This window comes from Rhamphochromis sp. 'chilingali' (genome assembly GCF_963969265.1).
Source record: "Rhamphochromis sp. 'chilingali' genome assembly, chromosome: 10".
NCBI classification, from domain to species: domain Eukaryota; kingdom Metazoa; phylum Chordata; class Actinopteri; order Cichliformes; family Cichlidae; genus Rhamphochromis; species Rhamphochromis sp. 'chilingali'.
Genome location: NC_137937.1, coordinates 34134689 through 34142243, shown reverse-complemented (window position 1 = coordinate 34142243; position 7555 = coordinate 34134689). Strand labels below are relative to the sequence as shown.

Genomic DNA, 7555 nt, shown 5'->3' with positions numbered 1-7555 from the left:
CACTTCATTGGCATTGTGTTACTGGACTGACCCTAAGCAATCATTGCAAATAGCAACTTTGCTATCCATTTTAGACACTAAAAGAAAAAAACACTCACAGACCTTACTAGCATCACATGTGCATAACTCAAGTGTCATCTTATCAATGTGTTATGTGATCTTCAATGCGGTTTTTTTTCTTCTATTTCTGGTAGATACAGACATTTAATTTAAAGTCTTGATGTTGCATCTGTCTACATACTGTTAATTACTAACCCTAATGAGCTGTTGTGTTTTATTTTGGACTGGGTTTACACAAATGCTCACTGAATGTGTTGGCAATAAAATAAATTTTAAAAAATAAGTTGGATGTACTTAATTCATTTGTGTGGAACCTGTTGACAAAATAGATTTATGTAAAACTAATAAAGCACAAGGTGGCTGAAAATATAATATTTGAATTAATCTAACTTAAATTTAACATTTTACTGCCACAAATAAGAAATGTGTTGAAGTAACTAATCTAAACTATCTAACCTGAAAATATATCATCTATGTTCATACAACATAACTTGATTTAGTTAGTCTTAAATATGTCTTGTTAATCTTAAATAGTTTTTTTTAAATTAGATGAACTAAAGATTTTTGCTTTAAACTAACATAATTCAATTTCGTGGAACCTGTTGACAAAATAATTTTAATTAAAGTCAACGTTTCATTTTTTTGAGTGTATGACACATCTCCATTTTAGGGATGCTCCTTGTGACTATTTTACTAACAAACAGGATTTAAAAAAAGTCTAAAAGTAAGAAAACATTAACTAGGAGAACAGAGGAGAAGTGGAAAGTGTATCATGGGGTCTACAGCAGCATAACTAAGTGAGGCTCAGGGTCAGCCGATCAAGCTCTAACTATAAGCTTTATGACAAAGGAAATCTTAAACGAAGACAAGGTCTGTCTCTTGAATCAAAACTGGGAGCTGTACAGGAGTCTGATAGCTGCCTCCCATTCTACTTTACGAAACTCTAGAAACTGTTATGTGATGGCTATGTGCAGGCAGGAAAAGGACCTAAAGTGCAGACTCCGGAGACAGAAAGTAACTCAAAACAGCTTTAATGCTGAACTCAAAAGGGTACCAAAACTAAGACTACAAAATACACCTACACAGCTAGATAAGGGTAGATCGCGACAATGACAAACTGAAACACAGGGCTTAAATACATAGAGGGAGCAATCAGGGAATGGACAACAGGAGGGAAACACTTCTGGGGCAAATCAGAACTGACGAGACAAGGAAGCATAAACTGATCACACTGAGGTAAGACAGAGACCTTCAAACTAAAACAGGAAACACAGACTGAACAAAGACACAGACTCACATGCAGGCACTACAACAGAGGGAACAGAGACGTGGGACCAGGGCAGACACAGACACTGACTGGACACGGGGGATATAGCGGACAGGGGAGACAGCAACTAAGGATTACACAGAGACAAACCATAAGACATGACTCTAACAAAAACCCAAAGACTAGAAATTATAAATAATATAATGAACTCAAAAACCCTGGGTCAACGACCCAGGCATCCTAACAGAAACCACAAGTAAGCCTGCAGTCTGAGGCTGATATGTCTACTTGGATATACTATCATAACATCATAGATGGAGCCTAATAATTATGTGACAAGAAGGATTTAAAATTTGGTAACAAAACACATTTTAAATGTTGCAAATGCCTGAGAAGTCCAACCTTTATAAACAGTCTATGTACACAGTTGGACATGCTTTTTACAAATATGAGAGATTTTGACTGCAATTTTCACAACTTTTATGTTTTCCAAATAGTGTTCATTATAATTTGTCAGAAGCTTAAGCTCATGTGTCAAAAAAATAGACACACTGGAGAGCATTTCACATTTATGATGAAAAATTCCTTATTTTACTGTCAAATTAATGAATTAATTTGGTATTAATTCTTGTAAGAAGTTGTTATTTCAGTCTTTTCTTCATCTTTGTTACAGCTGATCTCATGAACCTCTCCCCATTTCTCTTTTTATTGCTACAAACGAAGCTGCTCCATTTGGACTGCTGGCTAACTGTATCACGTCTCTCTCAGTGGCCGTTAGCATCAAGTCGTTACTCAGTCCGATTGTGTCGACAGCACAGACAGCCAAATATGTCTAAAATCAACAACGCAACAAGGTAATAAAAACACCAAATGGACAAGTTAATAATGCTTAGTTTGGATACTCGATTAGCTGCTGTGTTTTTCACGCTTAGCTTAGCCTGTGTGTGTATGTGAGATCTGTAAAATTAGCCATTTTCAACACATCCGTGTAATACGGTTCAGGACAATAAACCTCGTGTCAGCTTTCAACACAACATGTGGTAGGAACAACAGAGTCAGAGTCAACATGTCGCTGTGTCCACACCTTTAACACATGAGCTGATGAAAGAGGCAGCGTGTGTGAGAGACCGACTGCATGCCGACCAGACCTCACTACTGAGACTACATGGGAATGAAACGTTCTGGCTCGCATACATGTTTTCATAGCATCAGAGAGAGGTCAGAGGTCAAGAAGGTGGACAGGCGAATGGAAAGTAAGAGCGTTGCTGATCAGATCTCTCGTAGACTGGAGAGAAAAACATTTAAACGGTGTGTGGTGAAGTGGGAACTTCACACGATGACAAAAACATGCAAATGACTGCTCTACTGCAAGACCGCAGGCAGTGAAATTATGGGCTTAAATTGTGGTTATAAATATTGTGAACTGAGTTTTGTAACCTTGTAAACAAAAATATCTGAAAATTTTACGTTTGTGCATCTATTTGTATGTTTGTAAAAAATATTTACACAAGTTGCTTTTTTTTTTGTTAAGGTCCAGATACAAACCAAAGAACTACGTGTAAAACTCTGCGCTCACGTTCGCTCGCTTGCGTGTGAAATACTCATGACCACAATTTGAGCCCAGACGAAAAGTCTGTCCATCATATTGCTTGTACAGATTACTATGAAGCAAGGGCCTGTGGGTTAGAGTTTTCCCTTGTGACTTCAAAATAAAAGCCTGGGTAAATATAATCACTAAGACTCTAGACAACCTGAGGTTTGCAGTAGCGGTGGAAAAAACTTACAAAAACACTATTTGAAAGTCTATTTTCTAATCAGTTTGTAACATTTTCTTTGTCATTTTTTAAAAAAATGTACAGATGTTGTAACATCTGTAAAAATTGTAGGATTATCAGCAAACAGTAAACACCACTGTGCCAAAAGTTGCAGTATGATCAGTGGCCATTTAAGGCTCCAAAAGTGAGTTCATCCAAAAAAACAAACAAAACCAAACACAATGCATCATTAGCATTACCAGGGGTGCAGCTGGTCTGACTGACAGGTGGATGTTCTGCTCTGACTGTAGGTTTCACCTCCATTAATTGGAGTCACTGAACTGGACCTTTTCACCATGTCTCTGCTGCTGCTCCTGCTGCTTTTGGACCTTCTTCAATAGAATTACCTTAGAGTTTGTGCTGTTTTATAGCAGGTATGCATTTGTGAGTTGCACTCATGCAGTTTCTGGATGCAGACTAACAAAGTGAGCGTGACAAGTGTTAGCTTGTAAGATTATTTTTACAGAAGGACAAACATATCTGCTTCTAGATTTAATAAAAACAATATTTAACCACTACATTTCTGACAGCATCACATTCATATTTTTATGTGTTTGGGGGTTAAATCGGTTGCTTGCAGATGATGTTTTCATTTTCTGAGCTTTTAATTTGATTTAGGACCTCAGTGACTCAGTGAATATGTGTGTGTGTGTTTATTTGCAGCGTGCAGTGATGCAGAGTGAAGTGTGTCGATTGACCCGCATGGACTCAGTCTAATCCATATGGAGTTATATCTGTGCTGTGAGGACGTCTCCTCTGTCTGCCTCATATGAAGACATTATTCCCTTGAGACCAGCAGCTATAAATCACTGCTCCCACATCGTCAATACAGAATCAATGGCCCTCTGAACACACATAAAAATATGTATGTATGTGAGTGGAGCACGGACATCCTAGCACAAACAAAATCACTGGAAGACAACCGTGAACACACACAACTCCTTTTTCTTTTATGTGCTGTTTTTTATCCTCCAGTATCCATGTCTTTTTGTTTCTCTCTGTCTTTTCTTTTTCTTTCAAACCTTATTGACTGATCTATTAGAGCAGAAAGTTCACATAATGTCCTCTCATCAGCTAGCTGTACTCATCAAACCAACCTCATAAAGAAAACTAAGCAAACAGCCAATATTGTGTCATTGTAGATAATGCCTTTTGTGTGTTTTGTCTGTTTTAGTGTGTATGTGGTCAGGGAGTACTGAACATACATTATGGGTATTGTAGTTCAAAAGGAAAACATAGTTATTAAGAAGATCTACTGATGGGTCCCAAACAACACTGGGTGATTTTACCAATTTACCATTTTCTGTTTATACTCAATGATGGATTTCCCGCCATTGTAATATCTGCAGTAAATGTCAGCTTTGAATGTGCATTTTGCAACTTTTTTCACTGATGCATTTATGATCACGCCCTGAATGAACAGACCAATTTTATGTTAAAGACTCAGGATTGACGTGTATGAGTGTTTGCTATGTCTCAGCAATCCGGTCTTTAAGTCTGACGTCATTAGCCGTGTCTGGGCCCAAACTCCGCTGCAGGTCCATAAGTCAACGATCACTGCAGGATCGCTGAGAGTTGGAAAACTGTCTAAATTCTTTCATCTGTAATAAAATGATCAGTGTGGCTGCTCTACCAGGTGTAACAATTAAGTTTAACATCCAGGCATCCATGGAAATCGAATTTATTATCTCTCTGTAGTTAGAAGTTAGCAGGGAGGTAGCTCGCTAGTTTCCATCTAAATATAATATACCATGTCCTGACTGAAGGATTTCTGAAACAAATGAATTAGTGAATGTTTGAGTGGATATGCTAATTGTTTAGCTTCACTTTGACCAGTTAACATGATACATAAAACTAACCTATGTATATGCCATCATTTGCTTTCTAGTGTTTGCTCTCCAAAGCTAGCTGTAACTTAGCTATACAATATGAAGCTGGCACTAGAAGCTTTGTCACATCCAGTGATGGGAATAACGGCGTTACTAACGGCGTTACTTTTTTCAGTAACAAGTTATCTAACTAATTACTATTTCTATCGTTACAACGCCATTACCGTTACTAACAAGAAAATGCGGTGCGTGCGGTCGCGTTACTATTTTTCAACAAACAGACAGTTGAAGCTGTCTTCTGCTTACTGCATCTTATATCAGTTGCATGGAAGTAGCTGTAAGTAATCTGGGCGCTACAGCTTTAAGCAGCTGCGCGCGCTCCCATGGACGGTAATCACTTTCTGCCCGTCGATCACTTTTTGGCACAACACCTGGAGTAAGTGCAAAACAATCACATGAGTGCTGCTGTTTGGCTGAAGAAGAATAAAGTAGTCGTCGTAAGCCAATCACTTCAAGACGCCAAAGCAACAAGGTGATATATACCAGTTTTTAAATTGTGGTGATAGGCCACGTAAAACCAGAGTCATGATAAACAATATATACGCGGCGTTTTTCCTGAATAGTTTTGTCACGTTTACTGTCTAAGGACAGCGCTAGCAAGCACTCTCTGCTTATGACCAAAAAATAAATAAACAAATCAAAAAACCCTTTCGTGTTGGTGGAAAAATGCACCATGTCGACCAATCAAAAATGATATGGCAACATGACATTTGGTTGTTTAGGAAGACGGGGAAGTTTTAGGAGTAACTGTGTGTGTGACAGAGAGAGAGCTGAAAAAGAGAGAGAGCGAGTTTTGAGATGTGAGAGATTTGTGACGTTTACTGTGTTTGTAGTGTGTAGTTAATGTGTTGTCTTGTGTAGTTAGTGTGTAGTGTTGTGGATAGTTTTGTGTTGTGTGTCAAAACAATGAGATGACTGCTGTCTTCAGGTAGAGAACAGGAGTAATACACCTGCTGTCAGACCTGCAGGTATGTGATTTTCTCCTTTATAGTGGACAGAAATAATTTTTTTGGAGTGGCACAAATAATTTGTTTGGCATCTTATTTAATGCAGAAGACCTGATTGTTATGTAAATAGTTAGGGTAAAAGGTAAACGGCTGCAAATAACTTTGTTTGCAAAACTTGTGCATAGGATTTTAAAATTGACAATTTATATTTGCATTTAAAGTTATGAAATATGATTCAATAAACATGTTTGTGGTTGTTACAGTAAAAAATATTACTTTTTCTACTCGGATTTTATGTTTTTTGTCTGATTTTAGGTCAATTGAGTTAATACAGTAAGTCAAAATGAAAACATAATTGTAAATTCAGACACGTGAGGTTGTGCTGAAAAGAATGACATCAATTTTTAACACCAGTTTGTAAAGATATGACCAATTATACCCTGGACCCCAGAAGGTTAAACATTTTTTTTAAAGTAACACAATAGTTACTTTTCAAGTAATTAATTACTTTTAGAATCTTGTAACTCAGTTACTAACTCAGTTACTTTTTTGAAGAAGTAACTAGTAAGAATAATTAATTACTTTTTCAAAGTAACTTGCCCAACGCTGGTCACATCCAAGCTAATGCTATTGTCATTATTCAGGTAGTATTCAACATAGTGATACATGACAGAGCAACTTAATTGTGCAAGGCAGTCTTGTGCATGTCTCAGCAATGTTTTTGTCAATGCCAGCTGACAAATGTGAGCAGCGGTTTACTGACTGCAGTTCACTTAACAGCCACGGGTTTCATTTATATGATGGTCTGAGGGTACACTGAGCTTTCTGCTTCGGTTTTCAGAAATGGTGGCTGAAAATGTCCCAGGCCTCTAAGCACTGTAATATGACCAAACTACATTAAACAAATAAAAGCGATTACGGATAAGCACATGGGAACATTGGTGCATTTTAAACTGGAAAAAGTAAAACCACCTGAGACTTGAGGGTCTAAAATTTGCTCCAGTGTGCTCTGCCAGCCCACAGAGCTTTACTTACTGATACTAAACAAAACTCACTCGCATGCAGATGCAAAACAAAGTAGGTGTTTATTATAATGGCAAACATGACAGATAAAAATAGACTTTGAAGAAATTTCTACAAGCCCGTCCATCACAGTGATGAATCATTATCCTGCGGCTACACATTGAAAAGAGAAAAAAGCTATTTTTCAACACATCTGTATGTCCAGCAGGGACAACACACATCTGTGTTAGTGTTAAATGCAAATATGTCTTCACTGCCGGGTGATAAATCTCCTAAATGTCAACTGTTTAGTAACACAAAGAAACAGCCTCGTTATAGCCTGGCATGCAAACATTTTGAGTTAATTGTGTTTTGAGAATTTTCTCAGCTCACAGAGCAGCAAGTGAGACCCAGCTGAAAACATGAACAAGTGTGTTGGTTTTAACACTGATAAATCCATTACACTTCTGTAAAACATCTCTGAGCATTCAGATTCTTCAAGAGACAACTAAGGTTTAAATGTGTAACCAGTCACAGTGCAGTCCAGAGGTTTTATATTTATATTTAATTCACAGA

The 7555-nt window shown here is 37.6% G+C and overlaps 1 protein-coding gene across 7 annotated transcripts in view; it reads right to left on the bottom strand.

Annotated features, from left to right (window-relative positions):
* Positions 1–7555, bottom strand: part of prdm6 (PR domain containing 6) — a 119930-nt gene that overhangs the window by 16856 nt on the left and 95519 nt on the right. The window lies entirely within an intron of this gene.